Raw genomic sequence first — 22,578 nt, forward strand, 5'->3', positions numbered from 1 at the left:
CTTTTTTGTTTTGAAGAAGAAAACATCTTTTGATATTATTCATTGGCAGCGATGGGGAACTTAAATGAAGTAGCTGCCATATGACTAAACGCGAAAGTAGCCATGAATGGGAGATTTTCACAATTATTTTTTTATTAAAACAAAAAAAACTGTAATAACAAAACATGCTATATAGAAAGAACTATTTACTTCTTTTCGATTTAACTCTAAAACTGATTTATCATTGGAGCACCGCGTGGTGTAAATTGTTTCTCAATAGACCACAATGAGAGTTTTATCAAAATTGTGTTTTCTCGCAATATTCAGAAAATTTAATGATTTGAGAATAGTTTGAACGCTTCGTATAGTAAGTAATCAATTCATAGATACGCATATATGGCCCAGTATTTTTAAGGAAAAGAATGCAAACACAACATTTTGAAAGAACTTCTGGAGGCGTATATGCCTGCCAGTAAAAAAAAAAAAACAGTAATAATATCGAGCTTCGAACAACTTACACAAACGCCTTTGCCTAATACCCAAACGAAATATAGTATTTAGTAGCGAAGCGAGAAAGGATAACAATTTCAGAATAAAATTTCGGACAAACGATACTCAGATGACATTCTGTGAAATTCGTAAGGCGGTTACGTGACCAAAACTGTTTTATCTCCGACATATTTCAGCAATTCACTGTTTCCGATCCGAAAATAAACTTTTTTTATTTATTTTTTGAGGGGGAGGGGGAAGTATACGTTTGAGATGGTCACCAATGTGTCCGGGAGGGGAATTACCTTTAGTTCTAGCTGTTTGTTAATGGGCACGTAGTTTCTTTTTTCGTGCGCGAAGAACGGCACGACTAAACGCATGCTGCTTCCGGTTTCCAGTCTCCTTATGGGGCCCACGCGTATGCACAAACACTCTGGGTTGCGAAACTAACTACCAAGTTGGAGCACAACCCCTGAAGTCCTCGCTTCCACCAGCGCTTCTACTTCAAGTCAATATTTCCGACAAAAGAAAAAAAAGAAATAAAAACGTCCCCCTACCTTTCTCATTTTTTTTTTTATGCGCGACAACATATGAATTGAAGAGACCGAAGTCGGGTGTGTTGGCCTGCTAGCTCAGTCGGTTAGAGCGTCGTGCTAATAACGCGAAGGTCGTAGGTTCGATCCCTGCGCAGGCCAGTATTATATTTTTATTTTTTTCCCCGCATTTTATCAGACAACAATTTCTCTCACAGTTCAAGCGCTGAAGTGCATTTCTTGCTTCACTATTTGGATAACGTTCTGCCCGAGACTGATGAAGAGAGAGAATAAGAAGTGAGAGAAAGGCAGGGAGGTCAACTAGAATCGTAACATCCGGTTTGCTACCGTGCGCTAAGGGGAGGGGGAAGAAGATAACAAGCAATGAGAAAAGAAAAGTAGACGCGCGAAAAAAAACAAACAATGAGGATGTTATAGCTGATTCAATAAGCCACTACCACGCTAAAATTTCAGTAAGGTCTTGACTGATTTTCTATGCGAAAACAGATCGTGTCAGCAATCGAACAGTGATTGCCTTTCTGAACCGTGGCTGAGATAGAACTACAAGCCGTAATTTCGGAGTTTGTTGTCTCCACATTAACATTTTCATCGCAATAACAGTGAAAGGTAACACTTGTGCTCACACGCAATTTCTTTTTTGTAGACCAGACACAGGGGCACACATAATCATTATTTATTTAGTGATTTAGTTATAACACTGAACTGTTGAGTGCGTGAATTTTTATTATAAACATTTATTATCACTTATTTTTGCCCAACGTATAATGGCACACAATAATAGTTTTCAACGTCTAAAATTTACCAACGATTTGTGTTGCTGATTTGGTCTTGTGGGTTGAAATGAGTATATGGCGTAGCGCAGCGTTTCGGACAAGTTGTCGCCTGCTGAGGTTGCCCAACGAGCACGGTTATTCACGGTTGTTCATCTGCGCCATAACTAAACGTCATGCAGGCCCCAAAATAAAGCCGTTGCCTTATGTCCTGCTGCGCTAAGTAGGCAATCTCTAACGTCCGCCACTTTTATGTCTGCTGCTGAGCGAATATGGTCCCAGCATAACTAAATGTGCATACGCCGTACTTTATGTTGTTTTTCTGTTATGCGAAAGTTGCAGTGCGCGTGCTACTTCATGTCACCTCGGATAAGAAACGCCGATGTTGAATACTCGCTTTGATTAATTAACCTTCGCAGGCCTATTGTACGGAACTAAGTGTAGCAAGAACTCATTTAGGTTCACCGCAGGAAAAAAAAACCTTTTTCCTGAAATATCAATACACCGCTATCCTTCGACCACTTCATTCATTCCATGGCTGTAGATTTCCTAGTCAATGCGATTCACTTTTACCTTCAGCTATTTCTTTCTTTTTATCCATTTGTTATTCCGACAGTTGCACCGTGATAATACGAATGTGGCTATACCTTTATGTATATGAAGAATCCTGTGAAAGCGCTTATTGTCGCGCTGTTTAAAAAGCTATATAAGAACAATTTTTTTTTGCATGACTTACAGTCCCTGATTGAAAAGAACCCTAAAAAATTCTGGCATGCAATTTCCCCACCTTCCTTTCTGAATAGCATAGCACTCTAAGACAGAACCGGTAATTTGATAGAAGAAGAAAAATGTGCTGAAGTCTAAGTATCTTACATCGGTATTCACAAAAGAAGACTGCTCAGTAATTCCTACTGTTACCGACAGCACTTACAGGTACATGAACCACACTGAGTTAACAGTTGAAGGTATCGCATCCATAATAATAATAAAAAAAACTTAAGGTATCCACAAGCTGTGGTATTGATGGTATCAACACTAAAATTTTCAAACCGACCATTATTTCGAGCAGTTGAATCCTTCATCACATCTTATATCAATCATTATCCAGTGGTGCACTTCCGTAAAATTGAAAAATTGGCTAGGTGTTACCCATCTTCAAATCGGGAAACAAAAATGATGCAAATAACTATCGCCCCATAACTCTCACCAGCATTGCATCTAATATATATTGCCCATCATTTAGAAAATAACCATTACTTTTTCCCAACAGCTTCGCTTTAGGAAACGTCTGTCTTGTGAAACCCAGTTACTAGAATTCACCCAAGATCCTCAATTTAATAAGAATGGTAACTCGCAGACAGACAGCATTAATGTCGACGTTTCTAAAGCATTCATTCGTGTCCCACATTTTCGTTCAATTACTAAACTGTCTTGCGTAAATCTTGATTTTCTTAATATATCTAGGCTATTTTATGTCGTCACGTAAACAGTTTACATGGGTCAGTAACACCTCATCTCCACTATATGACGGTATACTTCTGGAGATCGTCAGGGCAGCGTCTTGGGTCAATTATTATTCGTCATCTACATTAATGACCTTCCTGCTAATATCACATCAAACATCCGACTGTTCGCCAATGATTGGACCATATAGCGCAAAATTATAACTTATCTGTACTTATAGCTGTACTTATAGCTTATCTGTACATTTTGTATACCCTAAATTTTCTTTCCTTACCACTCCTTACTATTGCGTTGTATCTCTCATGTATGATTTTATAGGAGGTCTCACTCACAGTCTCGCGACTTTGAGACCTACTTCTGTATTTGTACATAACACATGCACTTGTATCACTTGTATTTCAATTCTGAATTCGGAATAAACAAGAATAAACATTTATTTTTATTTATATGGGTCATTCCATGCCAACTGTTCCAACCTTGGTGCTCGACCATCTCCGATTTACATGAAAAAAAAAAAATCAGAACTGTCTACCTAAAGCCGAAAGTGTTTCCCCAAAGCATTTTTTACTTTGCGCGAAAAAAAAATTTTCTAGTACCTCAAGCCCCATCAAGTCTTCGTATATGTATATACATGCTTACGCAGCACTGAGAAATAGTACCGATGTCTGCAACACACCGCTACCTATACGCTAACATTTAGAAGTACGAAGAGTACGATGAAAGAAAGGATCAATTGAACTGAAAAAAAAAAAAAAACGCCAGGTCTGCGTAGAACGCGCAGCACAGTGACAGCAAAAGCTAGAAGAGTGGCCTTTCAGAGCCTTTTCTAAGCTGTCTTTGGGATGCTACGCACACTAATGGGTAACCACTATACCATAAATAATCAAATTTTGTGTAGTAGGCCAGCATTCACTATTCTATCCTTTGTCATTCTTTCGAGAAGAGTGGTATCCGCTACACACTTGTTAGGAATTTCGTGCAATGTTTTATGCACTGGCTGACGACGAAGAAGAAATGTGCCTGAAGTGGGTATGTGCCATAGGTAACAGGTAATCAAAAACATGTTTTCTAATGGTTTGGAGCATTGGACTACCCACTCGTTACTCAATTCGCCTTGTGGAACGAGTGACCGCGAATTCACACATCATCAAAAAGATCATTTCATTAAGCAGTGGTACGCGCTAGCGCGGATGCGTTAAAGGCTTGAATACGGCCGAAAAGACGAGACAAACTATGCTGATTATGAAGCTCACGAGATGTGCGATAGGGTTTTGATCGTGACAATGTATTTACGTGTGTGCTGCAGATGATTTTATAGAATAAACACAGAGTGGCTATCTTCATGCGCAGTGCCAGGGATGATAAAGATAACGAAGTCTTCAGGTTAGTTACACTGGAATAGCGACTGTAGTTACGCGCAATGAAACGTGCAGCGTGGTTTTGCACAGATTCCAGTAAGTCAATGAGATAGGCTTGATGAGTTGACCAGATGGATGATGCATATAATAGTTGTGGGCGAATAAATATTTGAGATGCTAGTATACTTCTAATGGATGGTGCCATATGAAGGTTGCGTTTCAGGTATCCGAGTGTGCGTGATTCTGTGGCATCAATTGTTTCAATGTGTGTTGACCAGGATAGATTCGGAGTGGAGTTAACGCCAAGGTACTTGTAGTGGTCCGTTGCTAAGATAGGCTTATTGGGTAGAGAATATGCGTAGGTCGAGTTTGACTGCTTCCGGCTGAACATGCAGTTGTTTGCATTATTCATTGTTAACTGTCATCTGCCACTTTGATCACCAGATTTTGATCAAGTGTAGACCCTGTTGTACTGCCAGATGAGGTGCGGGAGTTTTAATTTTGCGCTATATGGTCCAATCATTGGCGAACAGTCGGATGTTTGATGTGATATTAGCAGGAAGGTCATTAATGTAGATGACGAATAATAATTGACCCAAGACGCTGCCCTGAGGATCTCCAGAAGTATACCGTCATATAGTGGAGATGAGGTGTTACTGACCCATGTAAACTGTTTACGTGACGATATAAAATAGCCTAGATATATTAAGAAAATCAAGATTTACGGAAGACAGTTTAGTGATTGAACGAAAATGTGAGACACGAATGAATGCTTTAGATACGTCCACATTAATGCTGTCTGTCTGTGTGTTACCATTCTTATTAGAATGAGGATCATGGGTGAATTCTAGTAACTGGGTTTCACAAGACAGACGATTCCTAAAGCAATGCTGTTGGGAAAAAGTAATGGTTATTTTCTAAATGATGGGCAATATATATTAGATGCAATGCTGGTGAGAGTTATGGGGCGATAGTTATTTGCATCATTCTTGTTTCCCGATTTGAAGATGGGTAACACCTAGCCAATTTTTCAATTTTGCGGAAGTGCACCCCTGGACAATGATTGATAGAGGATGTGATGAAGGATTAAACTGCTCGAAATAATGGTCAGTTTGAGAATTATAGTGTTGATATCATCAATACCATAGCTTGTGGATACCTTAAGTTTTACTATTATTATTATGGATGCCATACCTTCAACTGTTAACTCAGTGTGGTTCATGTACATATAAGTGACGTCGGTAACAAAAGGAATTACTGAGCAGTCTTCTTTTGTGAATACCGATGTAAGATACTTAGACTTCAGCACATTTTTCTTCTTCTATCAAATTACCATTTCCATCTTAGAGTGCTATGCTATTCAGAAAGGAAGGTGGGGAAATTGCATGCCAGAATTTTTTAGGGTTCTTTTCAATCAGGGACTTTAAGTCATGCAAAAAAAATTGTTCTTATATAGCTTTGCAAACAGCGTGACAATAAGCGCTTTCACAGGATTCTTCATATACATAAAGGTATAGCCACATTCGTATAATCACGGTGCAACTGTCGGAATAACAAATCAATAAAAAGAAAGAAATAGCTGAAGGTAAAAGTGAATCGCATCGACTAGGAAATCTACAGCCATGGAATGAATGAAGTGGTCGAAGGATAGCGGTGTATTGATATTTCAGGAAAATGATTTTTTTTCCTGTGGTGAACCTAAATGAGTTCTTGCTACGCTTAGATCCGTACAATAGGCCTGCGAAGGTTAATTATTCGAAGCGAGTATTCAACATCGGCGTTCCTTATCCAGGGGGACATGAAGTAGCACGCGCACTGCAACTTTCGCATAACAGAAAAACAACATAAAGTACAGCGTATGCACATTTAGTTATGCTGGGGCCATATTCGCTCAGCAGCTGACACAAAAGTGGGGGACGTTAGAGATTGCCTACTTAGCGCAGCAGGACATAAGGCAACGGCTTTATTTTGGGGCCTGCATGACGTTTAGTTATGGCGGAAAGGAACAACCGTGAATAACCGTGCTCGTTGGGCAACCTCAGCAGCCGACAACTTGTCCGAAACGCTGCGCTACGCCATATACTCATTTCAACCCACAAGACCAAATCAGCAACACAAATCGTTGGTAAATTTTAGACGTTGAAAACTATTACCGTGTGCCATCATACGTTGGGCAAATATAAGTGATAATAAATGTTTATAATAAAAATTCACGCACTCAACAGTTCATTGTTATAACTAAATCACTAAATAAATTAATGATTATGTGTGTCCCTGTGTCTGGTCTACAATAAACAAATTGCGTGTGCGCACAAGTGTTACCTTTCACTGTCAAAGCGATAGAAATGTTAATGTGGAGACAATAAACATCGAAATTACGGCTTGTAGTTATATCTCACCCACGGTTCAGAAAGGCAATCACTGTTCGATTGCTGAGACGATCTGTTTTCGCGTAGAAAATCAGTCAAGACCTTACTGAAATTTTTTGCGTGGTAGTGGCCTATTGGATCAGCTATAACATCCTCGTTGTTGTTTTTTTCGTGCGTCAACTTTTCTTTTCTCATTGCTTGTTATCTTTTTCCCCCTCCCCTTAGCGCATGGTAGCAAACCGGATGTTACGATTCTAGTTGACCTCCTTGCCTTTCTCTCACTTCTTATTCTCTCTCTTCATCAGTCTCGGGCAAAACGTTATCCAAATAGTGAAGCAAGAAATGCACTTCAGCGCTTGAACTGTGAAAGAAATTGTGGGATAAAATGCAAAAAAAAAAAATTAAAAATAAAAAAATTGGCCTGCGCAGGGATCGAACCTACGACCTTCGCGTTATTAGCACGACGCTCTAACCGACTGAGCTAGCAGGCCAACACATCCTCTTGCGGTCTTTTTAATTTCATATGTTGTCACGCAGAAAAAAAAAAATTGAGAAAGCTAGGGGGACGTTTTTATTTCTTTTTTTTTTGTCGGAAATATCGACTTGAAGTAGAAGCGCTGGTGGAAACGAGGTCTGCAGGGGTTGTGCTCCAACTTGGTAGTTAGTTTCGCAACCCAGAGTGTTGGTACATACGCGTGGGCCCCATAAGAAGACTGGAAACCGGAAGCCACGAGCCTTTTTAGTCGTGCCATTCTTCGCGCACGAAAAAAAAAAGAAACTACGTGCCCATTAACAAACAGCTAGAACTAAAGGTAATTCCCCTCCCGGACACATTGGTGACCATCTCAAACGTATAATCCCCCCTCCCCTTCAAAAAATAAATTAAAAAAGTATATTTTTGGATTGGAAACAGTGAATTGCTGAAACATGTCGGAGATAAAACAGTTTTGGTCACGTAACCACCTTACGAATTTCACAGAATGTCATCTGAGTATCGTTTGTCCGAAATTTTATTCTGAAATGGTTATCCTTTTTCGCTTCACTACTAAATACTATATTTGGTTTGGGTATTAGGCAAAGGCGTTTGTGTAAGTTGTTCGAAGCTCGATATTATTACAATTTTTTTTTACTGGCAGGCATATGCGCCTCCAGAAATTCTTTCAAAATGTTGTGTTTGCATTCTTTTCCTTAAAAATACTGGGCCATATATGCGTACGTATGAATTGATTACTTACTATACGAAGCGTTCAAACTATTCTCAAATCAATAAATTTCCTGAATATTGCGAGAAAACACGATTTTGAGAAAACTCTCATTGTGGTCTATTGAGAAACATCAAACATCCGACTGTTCGCATATGATTGGAGCATATAGCGCAAAATTATAACTCCCGCACCTCATCTGGCACTACAACAGGGTCTCCACTTGATCACAATCTGGTGATCAAAGTGGCAGATGACAGTTAACACTGAATAATGCAAACAACTGCACGTTCAGCCGGAAGCAGTCAAACTCGACCTACGCATATTCTCTACCCAATAAGCCTATATTAGCAACGGACAAGTACCTTGGCGTTAACTGCACTCCGAATCTATCCTGGTCAACACACATTGAAACAATTAATGCCACAGCACCACGCACACTCGGATACCTGAAACGCAACCTTCATATGGCGCCATCCATTAGAAGTAAACTAGCGTCTCAAATATTTATTCGCCCACAACTATAATATGCACCATCCATCTGGTCAACTCATCAAGCCTATCTCATTGACTTACTGGAATCTGTGCAAAACCACGCTGCACGTTTCATTGCGCGTAACTACAGTCGCTATTCCAGTGTAACTAACCTGAAGACTTCGTTATCTTTATCATCCCTGGCACTGCGCATGAAGATAGCCACTCTGTGTTTATTCTATAAAATCATCTGCAGCACACACGTAAATACATTGTCACGATCAAAACCCTATCGCACATCTCGTGAGCTTCATAATCAGCATAGTTTGTCTCGTCTTTTCGGCCGTATTCAAGCCTTTAACGCATCCGCGCTAGCGCGTACCACTGCTTAATGAAATGATCTTTTTGATGATGTGTGCATTCGCGGTCACTCGTTCCACAAGGCGAGTTGAGTAACGAGTGGGTAGTCCAATGCTCCAACCCATTAGAAAACATGTTTTTGATTACCTGTTACCTATGGCACATACGCACTTCAGGCACATTTCTTCTTTGTCGTCAGCCAGTGCATAAAAAATTGCACGAAATTCCTAACAAGTGTGTAGCGGATACCACACTTCTCGAAAGAATGACAAAGGATAGAATAGTGAATGCTGGCCTACTACACAAAATTTGATTATTTATGGTATAGTGGTTACCCATTAGTGTGCGTAGCATCCCAAAGACTGCTTAGAAAAGGCTCTGAAATGCCACTCTTCTAGCTTTCGCTGTCACTGTGCTGCACGTTCTACGCAGACCTGGCGTTTTTTTTTTTTTTAGTTCAATTGATCCTTTCTTGCATCGTACTCTTCCTACTTCTAAATGGTAGCATATAGGTAGCGGTGTGCTGCACACATCGGTACTATTTCCCAGTGCTGCGTAAGCATGTATATACATATACGCAGACTTGATGGGGCTTGAGGTACTAGAAAATTTTTTTTTCGCAAAGTAAAAAATGTTTTGGGGAAACACTTGCGGCTTTAGGTAGACAGTTCTGATTTTTTTCATGTAAATCGGAGATGGTCGAGCGCCAAGGTTGGAACAGTTGGCATAGAATGACCCATATAAATAAAAATAAGTGTCATGTTCATTTCAAGACAAATGTGTTTCCCAGAAATACATAGTATCCTATTGCACTTACCCTTTCGTGTGGTTGTGCACCACGTAACATCATGATACTATCACAAAGCGAGCGTAATTCATAACGTATCCCCATACGTTGAGGGAGAGGCAGTGGCTTAGCCATGCAGGGGGTCGCACTACGAGCCCGTGCCCCCCCCCTTAATTTTTTTTTTGTTTTTGCCATGCCATTGGGAGAACAAAATGACTCTCTACCACATCTGCCTCCCCATTTCCTACTTCAGCTCAAAATGAAACCCCCCCACCAACCGAAAAAAAAAATTTGGCCTACACCCCCGGTAAGGGATGTAACGAAGTTGCAGCCAGAGAATATTTTATGTAGAAAGCGGAAGTGTGCCTGAGGCCATATCGCCAAGATTCTCAGGCCTGATAGTTTTTTTTTTCTTATCCTGTTTCACTTCTGAGAACTAGGATATGCTTACGAAGGCACGCGTCACGCGATGCCCTGATCGGTTGCCATGGCCACTCTGTTTTGCTAGGAAAAGGTCGGCGACGCTGATGGACGCCGTTCAGCGTCGAAACACTAAAACACGCCGAGCGGTCTGACTGCTGTGTATACGTCACATGTCTCGTTCAAAATTTACCAAAAGCCGAGCTGAAACGGGGAATGTCGCCATCTCTTTCGATTACTTCAGGCAGACTTGTGCCAGTACAGCACTGTATTGTAACTCCGATAGTAGAAAATTGTTGTGAAATGTAGGATAAACAATGGCAACAATTTTATGGCAGCGTTTCTCTGAAGAGACGCGCGAATAAGTTCTTAACGCATTCTTCGTGTTTGTGAAGTGTGCAGTAAACACCTCCGGGAGTTATGGTTAAACAAAAACACGAAACAACAACATCAGCCAGCTGTTTAGCGAGGATTCAGCTTGTAACCATGATCACAATGTCTTACGGGGGCAAGGAGTTTATTAAAAGCCTGCTCAGGTTACGCCTGACAGGATTGAGCCCTACGATGGCTCCTTACGAGGAGCGACTCGTTGTTTATTTTCTTACACAATGACCATTACGTATAATTGAACACGACGTAACTAGACAGACACAGATAGACGCCGTAAAAAAACAGATGGAGTACTCTGCAATTATTTCGTCGTGCGTTTAATCAACCGCGAAAGCATTATTTCACTAGTTGACGTTTTCCGTGGCGCTTTAAGAAAATTTTCGAGAGAACTTCTTCATGAGTCGCGTTGAGACAGTAATTTTTCAATTGATCCAGGCTTTCAGGTGACGTTACCTCTTAGTTGACGTGGCACGAGGAGCTACACCATGTCATTTACACTACCGCTCTGGCTACGTAGTACACATTATAACATAGACAGGCACGCTCGCAGCGATTCTCACACTCTTGAGCAACCGGCAACGCTTATGTGGACAGAACTATGCGATAAGGCTGCACCGCTAACGCCGCTGCCGCTCCAGAAGACGCCCAAGGCGACGGAGTGTCGTTCTCTGGAATGGGCGACCGACCCCTGGCGTTCCGGGGCACCGCGTGCGTGCGCTTGAGGGTAGGTGGATACACTCCGAGTCTGGGACGCGGAGTGGGGGGGGGGGGGGGGGGGTGACAGTCTCCACTGTCGCGACAGCCGCTGCTGACCTCCGCGAGAAGTGTGCCAGCACCACTCGGAGACCATAACCGGCTGGCCGGCAAACCTAGCTGCAGGGCGCTTGAATTGGGGCGAAGGTTGAGCGGTTTCCATGCCTGCCTCTGCGGCTGCTCGACGCGCTCTGTCCGAACGATCGGGCGCAGCACCGTCAGCGCGTGCCCCTCTTTCCTGCTGTTTGCAGCCGGCGCGTATAGGCTTCCGAGGTTTGTTGTTTTCCGGGAGGCAGCACGCCCTGCTGTCCTATGCGAAACGCTGGAGACGCGGCAAGGCCAACAGGTGGCTGATGCGTTGGATCTTGGCGGTGTGAAACACGTGGCGATGCACAGAGAACCGCTTGAGCGCGCGTGTTTGTGCCATTCGTTGTCTGTGGCATCCTGAATGCCACTGGCGGAGCGCTTGCTGAGCACATTGTGAATCACCAGCGCGTACGTGGCGCAAGTCTTCATTATTATTTTCTTGGGGGGGGGGGGGGTTATTTCGGGCAATGCAGCTCGGTATCGCAGCATTCCCTCACTATGAGTATCTAAGTCCTCAATCTCCAGACGAAGAATAAATGATGTCAATCTTACACGCATTAAAAAACTTGGGTGAAAAACGACATCATCATCAGCAATAACAATCACAAGAAGCAGAATCAATCCCGCTGGCTACCCAAGAATGCGTTTACCTTGCTTTGGGAGATAATTTGTAGCCCTATACATTGCATTATGTCTGATAAGCCCGATGGTGATCCACCTCACGATGCCACTGTAAAAGAATCTAAGCACAAGCGCTAATTAGCGTGTCAGCTTTATACCGCATACATCACTTTTACACGAAAGCCTACTGGCACATCAAGCGCTCCTTTTCAAGGATCAGTTCAGAACCAATACTTCTGCGACCAGAGGTGCAGCGAGATCGAATTCGAGAACGCTCCTCTCGATACCCCGGGTAACACCAGTGTCTTACCACGGCAGCATTACCGGTACGACATGAAATCACCAAAACGATGATGTCACTGGGATCAGTACCACCTGTAACGTTGATAATTGATATGTGGGGTTTAACGTTCCAAAACCACCATATGATTATGAGAGACGCTGTAGTGGAGGGCTCCTGAAATTTGGACCACTTGGGGTTCTTTAACGTGCACCCAAATCTGAGCACACGGGCCTACAACATTACCACCTTCATCTGAAATGCAGCCGCCGCAGCCGGGATTCGAGCCCACGACCTGCGGGTCAGCAGCCGAGTACCTTAGCCACTAGACCACCGCGGCGGGGCCACCTGTAACGTTTCCGATGGAGCACGAAACCTGGCACGTCCCACACCACTGTGTTTATATAGATTGCACTATCGTGGGGATGGTTTCATGAAAATGCTTAGACCAGAACCTGGAAACGGCGTTGATTCCGGCAGAAGGATGCTAAGCACAATAAGACCCGTTAACTCACGTTACAAAGAAAAAAAACGCGTTCCAGCTGAAAAATGGGGCCCCATTTGTTTTAATTTTTCGCGGCCTAACGCCACGAAACTGCGGCTGGACGCTGACTGTACGACAACCTCTACTCGCGAGTAGACTGTGCACCCTAATGGTGCTCTTCGGCACCCATTAGTTGTTGCACCTCTTTTGCACCCTAGTTTATACCCTTCTGATGTATGCACATTTTTGGTTCCACTTGTAGTGTTCTGACTGCTGAGGCGCGAATAGGGTGCGCAAAGAGTACGCTTAGGGTGTCGCACCCTTTTTTACACCCGTATGGGTCAGAATTGCTCTAGTGTGCGGCTCTAATTCTTGGCTCGCTGTTGTTGATTTCATCTAGTGAGAACACCGTACCTGCTGGTGAATAAGCTAAAGCATCTACCACAGCCTCAATGACTATTGGTAATAAAAATGCCCTTGAATGTATGTTAGTCCGTGCCAGCCAACCCAAGTTGTACGGCCCTAGTGCAGTAATTCCAAGCGGTGAATGCGTGCAAATAAGCATAAGGAGGCTTTCACACGTTTGTTGTCCAAGGCAATGCCTTGAGAGTTCGCCTGTCACTGAAAAGCGAAGTCGAACAACACGTGGATTTTTCGTTGGAAAATAGCAGTGACTTATTCACCACATCGTTTTGAATCACATCGGAGTAGCTGTCACATATGCTATATAACTTGTCGATCAATACAGACTAACAGCAACGCGCGAAAAGCGTCCTCTACATCTGCCTGAATCGCAGCTGGGCATCTGATGATAAGCCAGCGTGATTCACGATGTGACACGCGTTCTCAGCGGCGCCTTTCAGCCGCGCAGGCACAGAAATATTTCTTGCGCAATATGTGCGCTCGTTAAAACTTCGATGTCGCTTTCTTCGCTTAGTTATGCCGCTTAGTTATACCACTACCGTGCAGCCGCGAAACGGCCGCTGGCCTTCGTGTGCACGACCGCTTACGTGCGGACACAATGGCGGTACTTGCGCACAGCCTTCGGGGAAGCGAGCTGCTCGCTCAGGTGGTCGGCGCGCGTCCCTCGAGGACGCCTTCGTCGAGAAGCCGCGTTTTTTAGCCCGCACAGCTGCCGAGCGTCTGCGCTATGCGTGATAGCTCCGCGCGCCACTCGAGCGGCACTGTGCAGTCGCCTTCAGCGCGCCCGCTGTTCCTTGACGGTAGCCGATCTCGCGCAGCGACACGGTAGGGAGCTGGCGGGGGTAAAACCAAGACGGCCTGACGCACGTTCCTCACGAGTGAGCATGGTCGTTTCTTTGGCGGGCTGCCGGAGTTACCAGATGGGAGTGACTGGCATCGTGCTGGTGACACATGACGAGCGGCGTGTCTGAAGAGGCGCGGGCACTCTCTCCTTTCAAGCAGCTCACGGCTTGCGCATTTCTGCGCCCGCAAAACGTCTTACGGCAAAGGAGATATCCCTCAGGGAGTCTTGAATCATACAACGTATATATATATATATATATATATATATATATATATATATATATATATATATATATATATATATATATATATATATATATATACGGCCAAGAATTCTTTCTTTCTTTCTTATGAAGAGCTATATATATATATATATATATATATAGCTCTTCATAACTCATTGAAGGAATATATCATTAGAAGTATGCTTTCTTTGATTCGATGCTCGCCGTTACTCGACGCACTATCCGGGAAAAGTCTTTGTGAATTGAATGTGGGATCTATTCGGTGTATTGTCTTTCCAATGTTATACAATTTTTTAGAGTTTATGTTTATAGGTTACAAAAAGAAGCCACGCGCGTGAATCATCGATCACAGAATAGTAGGCCTGTATTCGAGGATGATTACGAAAGAGCGAGAAATGTATAGATATCTCGCTAAACCGCGGGAGAAACTTAGCCGCTGTTCCCCGCGAATCGATGGGCTGCAGCCCGTGCAATTTATTTATTTATTTATTTATTTATGAATACTGCAACCCTAACATAGGGTTTTAGCAGGGTGGATACACATTTGCTAAATTAACAAATCGGCAAACAAGTAAATATAAAACAGGTGAGGTATGTACACAAAAAGACAATGGTTTGCAATGAACAGTCATAAGGGCATATAATGAAATCAGCGCTATATTCAAGTTGGTCACGAGTGGGGAATTGCTACAGTGATAGAAATAAAAAGCAGGATCACATATCAGACACTCACTGCTGGAGCTGCGCAGCAAAAAGATTCAAGGAAGACTGGGAAACAACTTCATTACTAAGGTTATTCCATTCGATGATTGTCCTCGGAAAAAATGAATATTTGAACGTGTTATTACGGGTGGAGAATGGGGTTATTGTAAGGGAATGCCTCTGTCTTGTGGCATATCCCGTGGAGAAATTAAGTATGTGTGATAAGTCTAACTTATAATAACCTTTAACTAACTGAAAGAAAAATTTCAATCTTAATACTTTATTCCTTTGAGTAGGTGTTGAAAGATTGGCTTTTGATAATAAACGTGTTATTGAAGTGCGGCCGAAACTGTTATAAATAAATCTAACAGCTCTCTTTTGAATTTTTTCCATTTCGCTAATGTTTTTTCTGGTGTGAGGGTACCAGATTATGGAAGCATAATCTAAAGAAGGTTGAACAATTGCATTAAAAGCAATAAGGCGAACGGCGGGGGTTGAAAGCTTGAGAGCTCGTCTAAGATAAAATAGCTTGTAGTTGCACGAGCTTATTACAGTATTAATATGTCTTGTCCAGTTTAGGTCATTCGAAATCCAAAGACCAAGGTACTTGTAGTGTTGTACCTCCTGCAAAAAAACATTATTGGCTGAATATGCAAAATGAAGAGGGGTACGTTTGTGGGAAATTTTCATGAAAACAGTCTTTTTAAAATTAACTGACATCTGCCATTTATCACACCAACGAATGACCTTTTGAAATGCGTCGTTTAAATGAATTTGGTCGGTATGGTTTTCAACTTCCGAGTATAGAATGCAGTCATCCGCATATAACTTGACTTTTACAGGTATATCATGTGATATGTCATTTATAAACAACAAAAAGAAGAGCGGCCCAAGCACGGAGCCTTGGGGCACTCCCGAGTCAACCGGTACTGTACGAGAACAATGTTCATTGAAAGAGACGTATTGTTTTCGATTCAAAAGATAACCAGAAATCCAGTTTAGAAGCTGGGTATTTTTAAGAATTAAATCAAGTTTGAAGAGTAATTTATTGTGTGAGACCGTATCGAAAGCTTTAGCAAAATCCATAAAAATTGCATCTACCTGTTTTCCGGAATTTATAGATAGTGCAAAATCATGTACTGTTGTTACCAGCTGAGTACAAGTAGAAAATCCTTTCCTGAATCCGTGTTGTGAATCTGACAAAATATTGTGCTTATCTAGGAAGTCTGAAATGTGCTTATGTATTATATGCTCAATGAGTTTACAGGAAGTTGAAATTAATGAGATCGGCCGATAGTTAGTAACAGAATGGGGATCTCCACTCTTATGTAAGGGCTTGACTTTAGCAGTTACCCAGTCATCCGGAACTTGACCATCTTTCAGAGATTTAGAAAAGAGAATTGTTAGGTACTTTGAAACCCATTGTGCGTAGCGCTTTAAGAACTCATTCGGTATTCCATCCGGACCTGAAGATTTCTTAACATCCAGTTTTAAAAGCAGATTAAGAACTCCCTCTTCACTTATGATGATATCCGGAAGGGGTGGGCTTGCCACATCAAATGTTTCCAGGACACCGTTATCCCTCGTAAAAACAGATTTAAAATGATCATTGAAAGCGTTAGAAATAACAAATGAATCACTAGTTTCAACACCATCAATTACAAAAACATCAGTAGTCACAGTATTAGGCGAAATTAAACTCCAGAACCTCTCGGGAGACGAAGACATGAGCCTCGGAAGTTGTTGGCCATAATAGCGTTCCTTATCAGACACAACATTTGCTTTCACTTGAGAAGCAAGTTCAGAAATTTTTTGCTGGAGGATACCTACGTCTTTAGAGCACCGTCTTTGATTTTTTAAACGTTTGAGCCGTCTTCGCAACTGCAACGTTTCCCGAGAAATCCAGGGGTTCTTTCCTTTCGATTTTTTTACAATACGAGGAACAAATCTATCAATACACTCATTTATAAGGTCTTTGAAACGCTTCCACAGATAATGAATATCAGCAGTGCAACTCGAAAAAGAATCAAATTCAAATGCTAGTAAATCCAATATTGAGGTGTCATCAGCACGTGAAAAGTTTGGGAACGAGACCACCTTGCAATTATGGGCTGCATCGCTGCTATGGTCGCGGCATGGCCTTATACGCCTCAGATGCGGCGTATGAAACACTGTCCTTTTTATAACATTGAGAACGTGCGCCTAGCCTGTCCTTCAACTTGTGACAGAGTGCGGTGTTGCCAGTGCATCGCAAGCCAACTACAAGTCACATCTGCGTCTTCAAGCACTCGCCCTTGTGTTGCTCTTTTTTATTACTGCATTTCTGCGCGTGTATTGTCGAGATGAATTTGTTCCAACTATGCCGACTCGCACTAATTGTATGCGTGATAATTTCAAACGAGCGACCTCTGTTATTTGTATGTCGTCTTTTTTTAGCATGCTTTGATTGATTGATATGTGTGGTTTAACGTCCCAAAACCACCATATGATTATGAGAGACGCCATAGTGGAGGGCTCCGGAAATATCTACCACCTGCGGTTCTTTTAACGTGCACCCAAATCTGAGCACATGGGCATCACTTTCTTTCTTTCTTTCTTTCTTTCTTTCTTTCTTTCTTTCTTTCTTTCTTTCTTTCTTTCTTTCTTTCTTTCTTTCTTTCTTTCTTTCTTTCTTTCTTTCTTTCTTTCTTTCTTTCTTTCTTTCTTTGTCGTTAGTTACTATATTTCTCCTATCTTGTAGTTCAGTGGGGATTTCGACAGAAGGGCCTATAGCGTAATCAATAATACATGATAGATGATAACAATTTTATGTTACAAAATCAGCGCTGTGAAATGGCTCCAGTAAAAGAAAAATACGCCGCTAATTGCTGGAAAATGTTTCAATTCTGTGCTATAATTTTAGGAAAGGGTGCAAATTAGAATAACAAAGGTCATACACTCTAAAGGAAAATCGAGTACTTGAGTGCCACCCAACTATATAGTCGTCATATATCTCATTATCCCGGAACTTCTCTCTCACCTCGGTACGCGCGCTATCAGTGTGAGCCTTCTTGACAGGAAAATGGCCAGAGGCGAGTTTTCAAGATCAGAAACTCCAGCAAGCGAGATGGTGGTCATTGCTCCGTTGCATAAATACTCCCCAAATACTCCATTGTTTCCTTAGACTGTAGGTTCACAGCAAAAGCCTCATTGATCCGTCAAGACACCGTTTCGTAGAATAAGTCCATTGATAGATTTCGTAAGCGTCACTTGGAAATTGACTCAGATATAACGAAGCGTCGTGATCACAAACTTGTGCACCTATGCACAACGACTACGTTTATTTGACAACATCCAAGCCGCTGTCAAGTTAAAATGAGTACCGCATTGCGTACAATAATAACCACGCAATGCTTTCATTTTTTTTCTCTTCGCACTTTTGTTTGATACATTGCTATGCATGTGATTGGAACATGCCTCGTGTGTGTTGTGTGTGTGTGCATCTCTCCTTTGTGTGTGTCCTTGTCGTGGTGCGCTATACCAGTGAAAATGATGAATCTCAACCAACTAGCCCGGCAACGTGCCTTAGCTCGTGTGGACTTTGTCGTTCTGGTTGGAGAATTGCGCATGCGCACTTGTCACACTCCGTCCACGGAGCCATGGTCTCGACACAGAACTGCTTGAGGGAACTCTTTGGGTGTTCTCGTGTTTTGCTCTTTATAATACACGTAGGAGTAAAGTATTGTAGGCGGCGCCTCTACAAAGCGCCAACATCTCTTTACGCAAACTTGAGAACAAAAAACAAACAAACAAAATGGACGTTATAAATGAAGAAGTTTTATATGGTCGAATGGTGCTGACCGTTCATCCCGTACCCCCCACCACCTCCCTCTCCCATTTTTTTATTTTTATTTGCCACAGCGTGGGCCATCATTATCACGAAAACTGTACGGTCACAAAAGAACCTGCCTTTATTTCTATATCTGCTCACGGCGAAATTCTACGGGCATATACAGTACGTGTTTCATTTAGGATCAGCCTTTACGCGCCACTGCAACGTACACCTCATCCGGAACGGCTGCCAATGCGGCTTTTTGACAAAACAAGCGCAGCATGTGCTCTAGATAAGCACGAAAGGTACAGAATCTGCACCGTCACACCGTGTCACTCTGCTCTATTTTGTGCCAGCTTATGACATCCGTGGAATGCAGACAGAGAGAGAGAGCAACGGTCCGCGGTGCAGGCGCATTTCTGTGATGCTGCGCCATCATGGACCAGCCGCGCTAAGGTTCTGACGTTTCCAACTCAGGGATGGTTCCAGCAGGGGGTAAGGGGGAGCTATAGACCTATCTCCACTCAGAATTTCAGCCTGCCCCCTCATTTGCCCCCCCCCCCCCAACATACTAGATGACAAAACACATTCCCAGCCTCCCTACCCCCTTCAAAGAACTCGCCTGTCGTGGGTGCCCCCCTCCCCCCTAGTAAAAGAATTCTGCCCAACAAGACAGTGCACCCGGCTACCGGTCTAGTTACTCATTCAGACAACTGAAATAACAAGTAAAATGAGGAATCTTCATGGTTCAACGTAACAAATAAAAAGAAGTGGCTCTTTCGTTCTACAAAACGCTCAGCGTGGAACAGCTAATATGCCATGAAAAAAGTTCGAAAGGCTCGCTAACAAAGAAAAGCATTCTTTGAAACAAACATTGCTTTCTATGTTAGAAAATAACTCGAAAAAATTGTGGAACATAATTGGTGTTAATAATTTTGCGACAGCTTCTTTCATTGCAGCTAGCACGGTTATCGATCAGGACTCACATGTGACAGCCAACTGGCTTTATTTTACCCTGAATTAATGACGGCGTTGATGATACTTTCTTGGAAATCATAAAACTATTCGACAAAGTTTCGCACCGACAGCTACTCCTTATGATTCCTGGACTAAAAATTGGCACAATAGTATTTAATTTAATTCACCGTTTTTTTCTCTAATCGACAACAATTTGTATATGCCAACTCGTCTTACCAACGTTCCGCAATCTCTGGTGTACCGCTAGGTATAGGCTACATTCATCAGACTCTCATTTTTTAATCGGCCCGTCTAGCGGCTAATGCACCCTGCTGCTAACCATCAAGTTGCGGGATCGAATCCGAGCTGCGGCGGCTGCATTATCGATGGAGGCTAAAATGCTGTAAGCCCGTGTGCTCAGACTTTGGTGCACGTTAAAGAACCCCAGGTGGTCAAAATTTCTGGAGCCCTCCACTACGGCGTCTGTCATAATCATATGGTGGATTTGGGACGTTAAACCCCATATATCAATCAAATATTATAAATACATAATGTAACAAAAAACGACTTTAGTACATCGCGGTTTACATACACGACGTAATATAAATAAAATATAAATAAATTATGTGGGGAGGACTCGCTCTCTGGGTTTCGTGCCGACCGGCTGTGCCCCCGCGATCTCCGACGACAGCGCAGCTCTGGCCGACTGCCTCGCCCTATCGCCATATCCTGCCGCCGACAAGAGCTCTCGCTGAGTGGTGCCCCGTCCTCGGACTCCTGCGACCGCGTCCATTTTTCCTATCTTCTCCTTATTTTCGTCGTTCGCTGTCCCTGCGCCTCACTCTTCTTTATCCCTTCACCTTTAAATCCTATCCTTTTATTCCCTTCTCTACCCCCATCCCTCGTGAGCTACTATTGAGGTGTCGCACTCTGATGCAGACAGTTGCGGGGCTCACTTCTCTTTTTTTTTTCCCTTTAAGAATCACATTAGAAATTATGTATTCAATCAAGCTTTTACTGAAGCCCTACGTGACTAACGTAGCTAAATCCACGCTTTGGGCTTTCTTCGTTACGAGTTACTCTCCCGTGACCCGCCACAGTAATCTGCTGGTTATGGTGCTTTAATGGGGACCTGAATGTCGCGGGATTGAATTGCAGGCGTCAGCGGCCGCATTCAGGTCGAAGTAAAATGCTAGAGGCCCGTATTGGGTGCGCGTTAAAAGTGCCATATTCGCGCGTGGCGCAATATGAACAAGGATAGGAGAAATGACGCAACACAGCCACGTTAAAGAGCCTCAGGTGGTCGAACTTTCTGGAGCACTCCACTACGGAATCCCTCATAATGATGATCGTGGTTGCGGGACGCAAAACCTCGACGTTATTACAAAACTTACGCCCCAATCAGTCAAACTAACAGCTTGTGTAACGTTCGCTCACCTCAAGTTAGAATAGGCATGCTCTGTTTGGGATACCCTAACCTATCTAATATTCTCGAATCAATTCAATATCGTGCCGCTATTTTTATCTACTCTGTCTATTCTTACCGTTCCAGCGTTTCCAAGTTTAGATGTCGTGGTCACAATGCTAACTTATATTTGCCAAGTCCTAGACTATGCCTCTTTCACAAATTTTATCAGGGCCAGTTCAAGCTATATATATTACCAGTTCCTCGCTCGCCCAGCCGCAAAAACCATCCCAGAACGGTTCACCAACCACAAGCAACAATTAATCATATGATCTTCGATGTCTCCTTTTTGCGACAACCGCAACGGGCTGGAAGCAACTACTTGCAATATTGCCTTGCACCACTCCGATCCACATCAATTTCATGCTGCTTTCCAATCAATTTCCCTCAAATAAAACACATTGCTTATCTAATCCTCCAATTAGGGGCTTCGAAACATTCTTGATATGAAATAAAAACTTCACTGCCAGTGTCGGGGTGCTCGCAGTTTCACAATCAGTGTTCACATATAGCGAGCACATCATACTAAAGAGTCATCAGAACTGACTGAATTTTACGTTCCATCAACGAATAAATGGATAGGAGCAAATAAAGGTTCAAAAATGACTCACAAGGCCTCTTATGCCTTCGACTAGTACTCGATGACGGAATCCATCTTTTTCTTCTCAGTCGATGTATTGATCCTCCCTCTTTCTCCCCCCACCTCAGTGATTGGCCCACCAATGAACAAGCGGCGCCTTGGTGACGTCATAATGACGTCACAAACTTGGCTGATCTGCGAGGTCAGCAGGACGTCGGATGGCGACTTGAAAATGACTTCTTGCGTCACTCGTGTTGACACCGTCAACGCCATGCATTGTCAATTTTCACATTTGACGAGGCAAGGAATGAGGGACAGAATTTCGTGACGCGCGCCCCGTCAGATCCCCGTTCGCGGTTGCGACGCCACGACTGCCGAGTATTTGCTCCCTGCGTCGGCGTCTGTTCGCCTCATTGGAAGTGTGCGTGCCGCGTGACTACTCGGTGGCCTTGTCTGCAAACAAGCGTCGGCGGTGCTGCTTTTATAACGCAGCCTTCCGGCCTTAAAACGCCTTCACTGCAAATGTGGCTGCCCGTCCTTGCTGCATTCTCGCACGCATGTACGACACGTTTGCTTAGGAGAAATTCTCTTGTAGTTACTTCATTCGAGAGTGTCTTTGCGCCCTACAGGCACAAAGCCGCTAAGCACAAGTAAAAGACGTATATCAACACTTCCCTTTGTATATACTTGATGCGTCAAAGCATACTCCGT

The 22,578-nt window shown here is 43.0% G+C and overlaps 2 non-coding genes across 2 annotated transcripts; one reads left to right on the top strand and one right to left on the bottom strand.

Annotated features, from left to right (window-relative positions):
- Positions 1-1,089: 1,089 nt before the first annotated feature.
- On the top strand, positions 1,090-1,163 carry TRNAI-AAU (transfer RNA isoleucine (anticodon AAU)). Its single transcript has one exon. It is a non-coding gene; the product is annotated as a tRNA-Ile (tRNA).
- Positions 1,164-7,400: 6,237 nt separating this feature from the next.
- TRNAI-AAU (transfer RNA isoleucine (anticodon AAU)) lies at positions 7,401-7,474 on the bottom strand. Its single transcript has one exon. It is a non-coding gene; the product is annotated as a tRNA-Ile (tRNA).
- Positions 7,475-22,578: the final 15,104 nt, after the last annotated feature.

The sequence above is a fragment of the Rhipicephalus microplus genome, chromosome X (genome assembly GCF_043290135.1).
Source record: "Rhipicephalus microplus isolate Deutch F79 chromosome X, USDA_Rmic, whole genome shotgun sequence".
NCBI classification, from domain to species: Eukaryota; Metazoa; Arthropoda; class Arachnida; order Ixodida; family Ixodidae; genus Rhipicephalus; species Rhipicephalus microplus.